Source organism: Bos indicus x Bos taurus, chromosome 16 (genome assembly GCF_003369695.1).
Source record: "Bos indicus x Bos taurus breed Angus x Brahman F1 hybrid chromosome 16, Bos_hybrid_MaternalHap_v2.0, whole genome shotgun sequence".
Classification (NCBI taxonomy): Eukaryota; Metazoa; Chordata; class Mammalia; order Artiodactyla; family Bovidae; genus Bos; species Bos indicus x Bos taurus.
The window spans coordinates 12,346,603-12,360,788 of NC_040091.1; the positions used below are offsets into that span (position 1 = coordinate 12,346,603).

General features: G+C 44.8%; 1 long non-coding RNA gene across 1 annotated transcript; it reads left to right on the top strand.

Moving 5' to 3' along the window:
- The first annotated feature begins 549 nt into the window (after positions 1-549).
- LOC113907067 lies at positions 550-13,645 on the top strand. The gene is made up of 3 exons (XR_003515075.1): positions 550-724; positions 2,386-2,480; positions 13,304-13,645. It is a non-coding gene; the product is annotated as an uncharacterized LOC113907067 (long non-coding RNA).
- Positions 13,646-14,186: the final 541 nt, after the last annotated feature.

Here is a 14,186-nt window from a genome sequence, read left to right on the forward strand (position 1 = left end):
CGTCCAATCAAGTAACAACCTTGAATGACTCTACAAGGTCCCTTTAAAGTCATAAAAAAGCATTGATTTGCTGACTTTTTTTGGGTTGTTGCTGTTGTTCATACCCATCTGTGACCAAATACATGTGTTAAAACACACATTTATTGAGTGTCTATAGTATAAACGCTTGAATATATGAAGAAATGTCCTTTAAATAAAATCTTCTGTTTTTATAATATGCCTCTGGGATATAAAATGCCTCTGGGAAGCAAAAAGAGAAGACTCCTCTTACAAACACAACTCTGTACTGCACTCAGACTTTTTTAATACTACAACATTCATTGTACATATATCTACAGAATCATAGTGCCTTGTCTCCTGGGTCTCTGGACATCATTCAAATGTTTCGTTGGTTACAGCTCTGATTTTATCTGGTCCTGGTCTGCTCCATTCTTGCCCTTTTAAGGTCCTCCTCTGGCCAGTTATAGCACCTCTGGGCCCCAGCCCAAAGTCTCTGTGTTGGGTAAACACTATATTCCCATTAAGACGGATGAGTCTTTGTCAGCAGTGCTGCTGGAGAAACCATCTGTTAGGTCCAGGCCATCTGTGCTTTAGGAAAGTCCTGGAATGCTGTTGAAGTGTAGAGCGACCCAGCCTTCCATCCTGGTGGAGAATAGTCTGCCTGCTTAGATGTGTGAAGAGGTCGTTATGCATTACCTTGTTGAGTCCTCCAAAACCTTGTGAGGTGAGGAACTTGAGACACCAAAGTGCTGAGCAAGCTGTCAGAGGTGAAGACTCTAGCAAGGGGCGAGGCTGGAGCTGGTCAGCACATCTGGGTGGGGGTGCAGGCTGACATGGGCATGGTTCAGGACCCTGGAGTAGGGGTGCGTGGAGATGGAGGTTGGCGGGGGAGGGAAGCAAGCATCATAGAAAGTTTTAAAGAAAAACTAGCAGAGCTTGGCAGCAAGGTGGAAAAAGAGAGGAGGGGAAGGAAGAACTAAGTTGCTACAGGTTAAAACCTGCTGTGGGGTAGCGAACATGTTACTGATTGAACTGAGGAGTCTCATGTCCTCGAGGTGTAAACAGGATTTTTTTCCCCAAAAAACTACTACCAGTGATGCCCTGTTCAACCAGTGTTTCTGCTGGGTGATGTTCCTTTAAAAACACCTCAGGCAAGTCGATGCCTTTTCTGTGGGTTTTGGTGTTAGCAAGTCTGGTTTCAGTGGCTCTCTGGGACAGCTCCCCGGGGGTACAGCTATCTCAGAAGGGGCCTTGCAGTTGAAGGCTCTGCTGGTGCCCTCTTGACATTCTTAGTGATGCCGTCCTTTGATTTGTGCTTGTAAGTCCGGTGGGACGAGGCACCCAGGCGCTCGGAGCGTCAGCCCAATGTGGAAGGCCTTCTGCCACCTCCCACCTCCTTGACCCTGAACCCCTGCAGAAATACTCCCTTTCCTGCCACTGTCCAGTAATGGCTGCTGCCTGTCCCCGGCTGCCTGGAGGAGCCAGGCAACCCAGGGCCTCCACATGGCGCACAGCTGCCAGGTCCCAGGATGGGCAACATGCTGGGTGAACCTCTCATCCACTCCCGCCCAGCACAGAGGGTACAATACCCCTGGGGATCCAGCAGCCCTGGAAGGGGAGGCTGGGAGCTCTTAGGCCCACGTCTGCATGTTTAGGAGCGTCCTTTGTTTGCTGAATGGGATCCCTGTGCTTGGGGAAGAATGACATTAAGTAGGAGTAAAAAGCTCCACAACTGGTTGAGAGGCCATAGGTGAAAGGACAAAGCTTTAAATTTTTAGTACCTTTCAGGGTGATTTTTCTTTTTAAACAAGGAGTCTCAAATTTTCCTTTTGCATTGAACCCTGAAAATAGTATAGTGAATTTGGGTTACTATGTTTTTAAAAAAATTTTTATTGGAGTACAGTTGATTTGTTGTGTTAGTTTCAGGTGTATAGAGAAGTGAATCAATTTTACGTATATCCCCTTTTTCAGATTCTTTCCCCATTTAGGTTACTACAGAATATTGAGTAGAGTGCCCTATGCTATACAGTAAGGGTATTACCTTTTAATCATTTTATCCTTTTACAAAGTCTAATCCCATGTTCCACTGAGTATGCCTGCTCTGCCTCTCCCATGCCCTCTGCCCTGCTAGCAGGGTGGCGTGGAGAAGGGATAGGATGGCTCTGGGGACTTGGGAAATGAGACAGCCCCGTGTCTGGGATAGGAGGATGCTGCTTGCTTTCTGTTGTTCGTCATGATTGCTGTAGAACTCATCTACAGACTTGGGGTGGGGAGATGGAGGCCCCTCAATCCTGCTGATTAGGGGCTCACTTGCAAGGAATTTCCTGGGTAATGGTGGTCTCTCCTGGGATCTGACCACCACTGATGCTGACCTCTAGTTGGCAGTTTCATGCAGGTTCATGTGAGGCAGCAGGACCCTGGGACCCACCCTGACGCCAATCTATCCTCCCTGCTCCTGACTCTGGAGCCTCAGGGCTCAGGTAGGTACTGTTCTGTGCATCTGGGAGTTCTTAGACCTTCTCTGCCATGCTGGTTCTCCCCTGAGCTCTGTTGGCACCGGGACTAGTTGGCCATTCCGGTGACTCAGAGAACATCTAACTAGAGAGCTAAGTGCCTCTGTCACCATCTCTCAGTTACACAAAAACTTCCAAACACATCTCTCTTCTGAACTTAAACCTTGGTTTTTGAGGCACAAAACAATCTAAAAAGGCTGTAACTAGCTGGCTGTTAAGAGATGGCCGATCCTTACAAACACTGCATTTCTCCCCTAATATCCAAATAGCCCAGATCATCCTCTCTTGCCCATGGGGCAGAGCAAGCAGGGGGCTACTTGCAAGAACTGAGCCCTCTTTGGACTTAAATTTAACATCTCTGCTTCCAACAGAACATTAACTCCCCTCCAATCCTTGCAATCATTTCGTAATTCCCTAGAGCAGGAAAGGATCTTAATTACCAGACCTCTCAAAATTCTGTTATCCATATGAAAGTGTATCATTTTTGCAAGCTCAGCAATGAATATATGTGTCAACATCATTAATACTTAATTACTTATTATCAGTAATGTGCATATCATTTAGGGAGAGTCTGCATAAGACATGGGGCTTCCCAGCTGGCGCAGTGGTAATAATCTGCCTGGCAATGACAAAGATGCAAGGTTCGATCCCTGGGTGGGGAAGATCCCCTGGAGCAGGAAATGGCAACCTGCCCGCTCCAGTATTCTTGCCTGAGAAATTCCATGGTCAGAGGAGCCTGGCAGGCTGCTATCCATGGTGTCGCAAAAGAGATATGACTGAGCACAGCACATGCTCTATGGAGCATGGAGACCATAGGACAGAGTAAGGCCTTGAAGGGCACATAGGATTTAGAGAAGCTGTAAGAAGGAGGAAGTGCTTTTCAGAGAGGGAGAATAAACAAAAGAATGGGGTTCAGATTGTCCCTAGAGTTTGAGGAATATTCCACAATGCACAGAATCTTAGTCCATTTTCCCTTCAGAACTCCCAGCCCTCCCCAGGGGTAGTTTTGCCCTCAGAGCCATTCCAGTGACCATTAGGGACAAAGTGATGGGAGTAGCTTATTTGAGCTGCTACCCTGATGAGGGTTCTGCCAGACTTTCCAGCCTGGGCTTTGGAATTCAACACCAGGGTCTCCAAATGAGCAAGAAAGGAGGACAATTTGTCTTCACCGTCAGCAGGTTAACTAGTGGGCCAGCCACAGCCCTCCACAGGCACAGGGACGCTCAGACACACTGATGCAAAGACAAACACTAGTTCTCAGAAACAGTGAGATCCAGGGGCACTGCCAGCCAGCCTGGAAGATCCAGGGGAACCCCCACCATGGGAGAACTGTGTCCCTGTTGATCAGGAGTCCAGGAAGTTGTTCAGGAAATGAAATAATTTCTCTTGAAGCCAAAGTGTCTGTCCTAGAAATGGAGCTTGAGGAAGGGATGGGGTTGATCTGTGGAGGGTCAGCTCTTCAGGAGACTGAGGGAAGGAGGGTTGAGGAGGAAGGGATGGAGCTGGAAAGGATGTGATGGAAGGGGAAGTCTTGCCCGGCTCATCCAGGGGGTAGAGTGGGGATGTTGGACTGGACTCTGCAAAGTGGTCCTTCCTCAATGTTAGGGCCTGTTTCTGTAGCCTGTGTCAGATGGGGGCTACAGGCTCTGGTGAGAGGAGAGGAGAGAAGAGACTCAACTCCTAGGCTTGATTCTGGTCATCCGGGGGCTTGGAGAAGGGGAGCAGGTGTGAGCGGTTGGCAGCCAACACTCCTAGCCGCCAGCTTACGGGTGTAGAAGTGCAGGCAAGCACCCCACAATGTTTACCCCAGTATCAGGAGAGGTACTTCTTACTATCATGCAGTTCAATGTCCCTCTTCACTCTACCTGCCTACCTGGACCCAGATAGGGCCCCAGGCCCACCTGCACAAGAGATCAGGGCCCTTCACAAGGCTTCTCTTGGTAGCAAAACAAACAAGAGGCCTCAGCCTTGACCTATTCTTTTTTTTTAATTTATTTATTTTAATTAGAGGCTAATTACTTTACAATATTGTATTGGTTTTGCCATACATCAGCATGAATCCGCCATGGGTGTACACGTGTTCTCAATCCTGACCCCCCCTCCCACCTCCCTCCCCATACCATCTCTCTGGGTCATCCCAGTGCACCAGCCCCAAGCATCCTGTATCCTGCATCAAACCTGGACTGGCGATTTGTTTCACATATGATATTATACATGTTTTGATGCCATTCTCCCAAATCATCCCACCCTCGCCCTCTCCCACAGAGTCCAAAAGACTGTTCTCTACATCTGTGTCTCTTTTGCTGTCTCTCATACAGGGTTATCATTACCATCTTTCTAAATTCCATATATATGCGTTAGTATACTGTATTGGTGTTTTTCTTTCTGGCTTACTTCACTCTGTATAATCAGCTCCAGTTTAATCCACCTCATTAGAACTGATTCAAATGTATTCTTTTTAATGGCTGAGTAATACTCCATTGTGTATATGTACCACAGCTTTCTTATCCATTCATCTGCTGACCTATTCTTTTCCCTGCCATCAGCTGACAGCTCATCTAGGTAGGGCAGCAGGTCCCAGCACCATTCTGCGTAAACCAAGCAAGACAATCAGAGTTCTTCAGTACAAAACAGCCTCATGGGCAGGAATTAAGAAAGGATGTGTGTAGCTTTCCTCTTTTCCACATACACAGGAAGTAAGAACTTTTTGAAGTGCAATATCTATGATTTATGGCATTTTGAGAATTGATTCATATTGAATCATTTTTATTGTATCAGAGCAACATACTTCCTCGTTAAGTGGAAAAACAAACCAGAGACAAAGCTATTTTAGTCTCCCAGATTTTTAACTATAATTCAACCATGAAGGTTTTAAGTGTAAAAAGAAATGGAATGATACAATTTAAAATTCTTATCAATTCTGATGAGGAAGTGGTGGTTTTTGCAGAGTGGGTGGGAGTGAAAAGGGGAAGGAGTATGATAGGAAAGAATTTGTCCAGATAAAGAAAAAAAAATAATAGTCTTCTGTTAAAACAGTTTTTCAACAAAAGATTTCCCTCAAAATTGACTTGAAATTTCTAATGTAATTTGTTTTTAGAATTTTATACACACAGTTACAAAGTGGGGATCATAAAGTGCAAATAGTTTATAACTTGTTTTTTTTAATTAATAATAAATATTTTACAAATATATATATTTCTAAAATGCATTCTCAAATGAATAGCCTTCCATTTTATGAACATATCATAATATGTTTAATTATCTTCTATTGGGCATTTATTTCTGGGGTGGTGACATTTTGATTTTAATTATGCATGGTGTCAAAAAGTATCATGAATAAATAGGCTGGAGTCACATTGTTTGGTGACAAGATTTCCTTTGTCATTGACTAAAATTTGTAAAAGTACTTTTGCATTTTTGAACAATAAATTTACTAAATGATTATATTCTTGATGAAATGTCTCCTGTGATGGAGACTAGTGCTATTTAGAAGCAGTTTTATTTTACAATTATCTAACAAATATGTACTTCCACAAGCAGAATTTTCCATTTCAAGACTTCTGAGGTAAAGGAAATTGGTATAATCCTTATTTCTACAGTAAAATTAAAATCATACCACAATAAAGTCCTTATACTAAGCAGCTGCTGCTGCTGCTGCTAAGTCACTTCAGTCGTGTCCGACTCTGTGTACCCCATAGACGACAGCCAACCAGGCTCCCCCGTCCTTGGGATTCTCCAGGCAAGAACACTGGAGTGGGTTGCCATTTCCTTCTCCAATGCATGAAAGTGAAAAGTGAAAGTGAAGTCGCTCAGTCGTGTCCAACTCTTAGCAACCCCATGGACTGCAGCCCACCAGGCTCCTCCGTCCATGGGCTTTTCCAGGCAAGAGTACTGGAGCTAGTGACTCCTGAAAAATGATTTTTAACTTGGAAAAAAAAAACAACAAATGACATTGAATCACTAGCTTTTTTGGTAAGTCATTCATTATTAAGAAAATTTGAGAACTACCACTCAGTTTGAAAGTCCAGACAAACCACACTGTTGTTTAACGCCTCAGATGTTCTAGGGCCTGAGATGTGTCCCAGCTCTGGTGTTTCAGTTGAGGTGTCTTGTAAGTTCTTGGCCATAAATTGAGTAGAGGGCCACTGTACAATCTCTACAGTCCCTTTTATTCTAAGAACAGGAAGATGCAGAAAGTCACACAGAGTTAGGCCCAGAGCCATGGATATTGCATTCTTAACGATTCTGAACTCTGCAGAACACCTACACACACACACACACACACACACACACACACACACACACACACAGGTACAGTTAATTTAAAACAAAACATAAAGGACTTTGATTCCAAAGTCAGCTACACCATTAACTAGGCCTCTTAGAGTTAACCTTTGTGTACGTGTCAGTTTTTGCATCTATCTATATAAAGAGGTTAAACTAGAGTGGATGGAGATCCACAGACTTTTGGTGCTAAAAGGTACTGTCAACATTTAAAACAGACAAGCAGTTTAGCCAGTAACTTCGAGGCTATTTGGGAATAGAGGAATTGCAGTTTGGAACACACAAACTATGGCAAACCTTAGGCAAGTCCAGAGAACAAAGATGAAGAGCATATTTTTTTTTATTAACACAATCACCCTTTTGGTTTGATTTTTCTCACATTTCGTTTATAGAAAGGTGTAAGGGGAAGTGGTGTTAAGAGACAGAGTTTGGGTTGTGGTGGTGTCTCATTGGCTGAGTTGCAGCGATTTCTCATTGGGTAGGTCGTTCCTGGGTGAGGAGAAAATCTTTCTTCTCCCACTAGGGTATGTAAAGGAAGCTGGGAGAGGTACCTGCCTGAACACCCCCTACTTCAAGGCTTCCCAACTCCATTTTGAATGAGGTTTCCCATTCTTCATTTTCCTAGTATTTTGTGGAATCAGTGCACTCCTTTTTCCAAATAGGAAACTTCTTTCTAGATGTGGGTGGGGGTGGGGGTGGGGTTATCCAGATCATGTAACACCCAAATCCAGGGTGCTTTCACATGATTATGAATCTCACAGCTATTTTGCTCTACAATTTACAAATTTATGATCATCCAAATAGGAGTTTGTCCTGACAGTGAACACTGATGACTAGAATCCTTTAAATCTGTCATGTTTTGGGAGGTGTTGCTAAAACTGGCAGTCTGCTAACCAGCTTGAGTGCCCTTTGAACAGGGGTTGTTTTGCTCTTCATCCAAGGAGAATAAATTTAAACCATCATCTATCTTTCTTGAGTCCATATCTGCCTGTTCTCAGACTCAATCCTGTGGCTAAAAGCATGGCCAAAAATAGCAACACAGAAAAACAGATACAAACAAGTGGTAACACGGGGTGTGGGGGGGAGGGGGAGGGTAAAGCCAGTGATCATGGAGCAGCCTGTACTGTTTATTAGATTCAAATCTTAAAACAGGGGCAGGCGTAATCTCGGGGACTCAATCTTATTTTTAAATAAAGTGCTTTCTATTATTTCAAGCATCAGCTGACCTTGGGGGTCATGTTGATGCACTCCTTTTTCCAAATAGGAAACTTCATTCGAGACGTGGGAGGGGGTGGGGGTGGGATGTGGGTGGAAGGACAGAGAGTAAGGACCGCAGCCCAAGTTCTTATCCAGATCATCTAATACCCAAATGTAACCAGTTACTTTGTGGATGACAGTGTTCCCTCCGATTTGCCTGCAGCTGTCGCTCTTGGGAGGATAACACTTGCTCCTTCTCTGGGAGGTTAAGGCTTCAAGCGAGTCTTAACTTGCAGACAGCGGTACAGCCTCCCTCCGAAGCTGCCAGGTGGGGGCGGAGAGGCTTCTCTGGCCCCAGTCATTTTCTCTGATGCAGATGTTGTTGGGGGGATTAGGTGTTATTAACAGCTAGAGTCAACAGGACTACATAGAAAGTAGGGGCGGGGACAGGAGACATTTGTAGCAAGCAGAGAACCAGAAGTTGCTTGGTCATGCAGAAAAGCAGGTGGGGTTTGGCCCCAGGCCAGGGGGTGGAGTTTTCTTTTCTTGCTTGTTTCTTCATCACTGGGGAGGGCATTGCTAACTGTCCTTGAGCATGTTTTTTCAAGGGGTGAGAAAGTAATATTACTTTACTAATTAAGCTCTAACCCACTCAAGGATGGGAAGGATTAGTAGAGGCCACTCTAGCTACCAAAAAGTTCCCAGAGAATATGGACCACCCCTCAGTATTCTGTATCATGGGCAATGGCAACATGCCAGATGGGAGGATCAGTCAACTTTTCTGTAAAGAGCTGGTTAGTAAGTGTGGTCAGCTTTGCACGCCACACAGTCTCATTGAAACTATATAACTCTGTTGTAGGCTGAGCAGATATCAGTTCAGTTCAGTCACTCAGTCGTGTCCGACTCTTTGCGACCCCATGAATGGCAGCACACCAGGCCTCACTGTCCATCACCAACTCCTGGAGTTCACTGAGACTCACGTCCATCGAGTCAGTGATGCCATCCAGCCATCTCATCCTCTGTCGTCCCCTTCTCCTCCTGCCCCCAATCCCTCCTAGCATCAGAGTCTTTTCCAATGAGTCAACTCTTCACATGAGGTGGCCAAAGTACCGGAGTTTCAGCTTTAGCATCATTCCTTCCAAAGAACACCCAGGACTGATCTCCTTTAGAATGGACTGGTTGGATCTCCTTGCAGTCCAAGGGACTCTCAAGAGTCTTCTCCAACACCACAGTTCAAAAGCACCCATTCTTCGGTGCTCAGCTTTCTTCACAGTCCAACTCTCACATCCATACATGACCACTGGAGAAACCATAGCCTTGACTAGACAAACCTTTGTTGGCAAAGAATGTCTCTGCTTTTGAATATGCTATCTAGGTTGGTCATAACTTCCTTCTGAGGAGCAAGCATCTTTTAATTTCATGGCCGCAGTCACCATCTGCAGTGATTTTGGAGCCCAAAAAGATAAAGTCTGACACTGTTACCACTGTTTCCCCATCTATTTCCCATGAAGTGATGGGACCAGATACCATGATCTTCGTTTTCTAAATGTTGAGCTTTAAGCCAACTTTTTCACTCTCCTCTTTCACTTTCATCAAGAGGCTTTTTAGTTCCTCTTCACTTTCTGCCATAAGGGTGGTGTCATCTGCATATCTGAGGTTACTGATATTTCTCCCGGCAATCTTGATTCCAGCTTGTGCTTCCACCAGCCCAGCGTTTCTCATGATGTACTCTGCACGTAAGTTAAATAAGCAGGGTGACAATATACAGCCCTGATGTACTCCTTTTCCTATTTGGAACCAGTCTGTTTTTCCATGTCCAGTTCTAACTGTTGCTTCCTGACCTGCATATAGGTTTCTCAAGAGGCAGGTCAGGTGGTCTGGTATTCCCATCTCTTTCAGAATTTTCCACAGTTTATTTTGATCCACACAGTCAAAGGCTTTGGCATAGTCAATAAAGCAGAAATAGATGTTTTTCTGGAACTCTTGCTTTTTCGATGATCCAGCGGATGTGGCAATTTGATCTCTGTTTCCTCTGCCTTTTCTAAAACCAGCTTGAACATCTGGAAGTTCACAGTTCGTGTACTGCTGAAGCCTGGCTTGGAGAATTTTGAGCATTACTTTACTAGCATGTGAGATGAGTGCAATTGTGCAGTCGTTTGAGCATTCTTTGGCATTGTCTTTCTTTGGGATTGGAATGAAAACTGACCTTTTCCAGTCTTGTGGCCACTGCTGAGTTTTCCAAATTTGCTGACATATTGACTGCAGCACTTTCACAGCATCATCTTTCACGATTTGAAATAGCTCCACTGGAATTCCATCACCTCCACAAGCTTTGTTCGTAGTGATGCTTTCTAAGGCCCACTTGACTTCACATTCCAGGATGTCTGGCTCTAGGTCAGTGATCACACCATCGTGACAAATAAATGAGTGTGTCAGTGTTTCAACAACATTTAACTTACAAAAAGAGGGGAAGGATGAATTTCCAATTGGAAAATTTCAATTTTCTAGCTATTTCCTCCTACCCAGCTAAAAATCTTGGGATTATCATTGGTTTCTTTTTCTCATTTATTTTCCACATTTAATCGTAATCAGTATTATTACTGATTCTATCTTCTAAGTAGCTTTTCTGTCATCTCCAAAGTCTTTTTTGAGCACCTTCTTTAAAGCACGTTCAGCCCAACTGTTCCCCATCTCAGGACACTCTTTCCTTCATAGCTCGGGCTACAGCATGAAGTTATCTAATTTATTTGCTTACTTGTTTATTGTCTTCTGCACTAGAATGTTCTTGAGGGCAGGTTCCTTCTGCCTGGCACAAGGCAGATGTTTAGTGAATACTTGTTAAAGAGAAAGAACTGAGGAAAGTCCCCTGACCTGTAATTTCCCACATTCTGGATTTCATCTTTTGTGTGAAATCTAGAGCTATGACAGGAAAAAGCATGTACATGCGTGCTAAGTTGCTTCAGTCGCATCTGATTCTTTTTGACCCTATGGACTGTAGCCCGCATGGTTTCTCTGTCTATGGGATTCTCCAGGAAAGAATACTGAAGTGGGTTGCCATGCCCTCCTCCATGGGATCTTCCCGACCTAGGGATCGAACCCTCGTCTCTTGTGTCTCCTGCATGGGTTGCAGGTAGATTCTTTATGACCAGCACTACCTAGGAAGCCCCCATTTAACCTTAATTAACTCCTTATTCCAAATACAGTTGTATTAGCAGGTTAGGGCTTCAACATACTAATTTTTGGGGACACGATTCAGGCCATAGCACCCCCATGACAGGACCTGTGTCCTTTGGTTGTGGGAGCGGCAGCCAGTCAGAGACCATGACCAGGATAGGAGCCAAGAATAAACACCCTCCCCTCATTCTCATCCCTTCATCAGAGCTGCTCAGACTGTGTGAGAACCAGACCACAGCCCAAAAGGTGAGGGAGACAACTGATAGAATTAGTAGTAAAAAGCCTCGTGGATCTGGAGTGGTACACAAGCCCTCTGGTACTCTCCTTTCTTTGGCCCCTTAACACCCACCCAAACTTGTTTGTGAACCAAGTTTATGTCTTCATCACAGAGGATACATGAAGTCCTACCAGCTATTGAATTGTCATGAGGTAATGTCAATTCAATCATGCCTGGGGCTGGAGCTAAAACATTAGTGATCACTGGGATTTTTCATGCAAAGTAGCAAAGGGAAAAAGGAAGAAAAATCAAATGACACCAACAGTAGTGGATCCAGTCCCCATACCTGTTAACTGGACACTGCAGAGCCTCCTTCCTCTACCACACATTCGTCTCCGTGTCTTCCTTTGTCTCTGCCAGACCAGTGGCTGGACAGGTCTTTCCTTCTGGTATATTTGAGCTTCAACCCTGAATATTGTTTGGAAGGACTGATGCTGAAACTCCAATACTTTGGCCACCTGATGCAAAGAACTGACTCATTGGAAAACACCCTGATGCTGGAAAAGACTGAGGGCAGGAGGAGAAGGGGACAACAGAGAATAAGATGGTTGGATGGCATCATTGACTCAATGGACATGAGTTTAAGTAAGCTCTGGGAGATGGTGAAGGACAGGAAAGCCTGGCATGCTGCAGTCTGTGAGGTTGCAGAGTCAGACACAACTGAGCGATTGAACAAGTAGATAAGCAAATGAATCCCAGAATCCTACTTTGAGGGTCTTCTCTTGGAGTCATTATGTAATACAGATTTCCCCTGCTATCTGAAAGTAGAGTGTCCTGTGAAACCTTGTGTAAGTTAAAACAGCATAAAGTGAAGAAGCAATTGTCTTAGGACACACCTTGCTAATGGATGCACAGAATAAGTAGAGATAGAGCACAGGTGTTCACAGACAGTTCAAAGCTGTGGCCGCCTGATGCCGAGTGTGCTTCCCAGGGGAGGGGCTGGGTGGTGCTGCTCTCACTAGCTGCAAAACGAACGAACGCTAGTTTTTCCTTTTTGCCTTTTTTCTTAAAAGTGAAAATTCTCGCTGGATCTGTTTCAGTTAGCAAAAGCAGACACTAATGTAGGTCTTTCACGAAAGCATAGTGGCATAAAGCAGTTTTTCAAAAAGCGAGGGAGAACTGTACTGAAATATGCAGCAGGAACCCTATGGCAACTCAGATTGATGCTGAATGGGGTTCTTGGCCTTCTTCAATCAATCAAAAAAAAAAAACCAAAAACTCTTTTTTTGGTTGCCCAAGATGTTCATGTCTGCCCTTGGGCTTTCCCTGGTTTCGGAGTGCGGGGGCTACTCTCTAGCTGCTGTGCTCAGCCTCTCATTTCAGAGCTTCTCTTGTTGCAGAGCTCGGGCTCCAGGCACACGGGCTTCAGTAGTCACGGAGCCTGGGCTCAGCTGCTCCAAGCCATGTGGGATCTTCCTGGACCAGGGATGGAACCCGTCTGCCTTGCACTGGCAGGCAGATTCTTATCCACTGCCACCAGGGAAGTCCAATCAATAGAAACTGACTAGAGGCCAGAGCAGAAATTCACGCAAGCCTTTTCTGGGGCCCCTGCTATTGCAGGGAGCAGCGAGAACAAGTAACAAGTTCCCTTACTTGCTCCCCGAGGAGGGTGAGCTGGTTCCGTCTATGGGGTGAGGATAGGGGTGAAGCCGGGGGCCATGTTGAGTGCAAGGGGCATGCACGGCACTTCGCTTTTGCTCCCAACGGTTGTTTTTGCTCCAGCTCTTCAGAAGTGGCAGTTGGATTTCTTTTTTTTTTGTCATTATGTGTTTTTTTTGTATAGAATTTGCCCCAACTTCACATGCACACAGTTATTTTTAGTCCCTTATAGTTTCTTTGTATTTTATTGCTTGAGCAGGTGTTTGTCCAGGTGGAAGCGCTGCCGAAAAGGGTCCCAGATGCCAGCCTTTCTCAATGCTGCTCAGGATTCTCGCCGGTCCAAACCACACAGAAGCCAGAAACCAAGAAAATGTGTTGATGTGGTCCAGCCAGAGTGGCCTCTGGGGGCAGAGAACTAGGTTGAGGAAGGTGAGAGAGGGTCTTGAAGGGCAATAAAAGGTCTCAAGAATCATTATACTCTTGAATATATTGAAGTTGAACATTTTGAACAAGTTGAACAAGTTGAACATTTCTTAAAACAGAATCTCACCTGTGAAGGCTTTTTATTGCCGCAAAATAAAATCCAAAAGACTTAACATGATACCTAAATCCTCTTACAATGTCTCCTCATCACAGCTTTCCTGCTTCCACTTTTATCTCTTTCCCAAACCATGTTGCTATTTGTATCAGTACTTTGTAGTTTTGTTTTTTGTAACTGACACCAGGAGGCAATTCTCCCCCATCTGTTCTTAAAGTGAAAGTGAAAATGAAGTCGCTCAGTCCTGTCTGACTCTTTGTGACCCCATGGACTGTAGCCTACCAGGCTCCTCTGTCCATGGGATTTTCCAGGCAGGAGTACTGGAGTGGGTTGCCATTTCCTTCTCCAGGACATCTGTTCTTAAAACCCAGTTTAAAATTCTGTCCTTCTGAAGCTGTCAAGGGTACATTCACTGCAGTTCCTTCTGTCCTCCGTCTGTACTTCAAATGTGCTATCCTTCTTAATGGAACCCCTACTGTATTTAACGGAGAAGGCAATGGCAGCCCACTCCAGTACTCTTGCCTGGAAAATCCCATGGATGGAGGAACCTGGTAGGCTGTAGTCCATGGGGTCGCTAAGAGTCGGACACGACTGAGCAACTTCT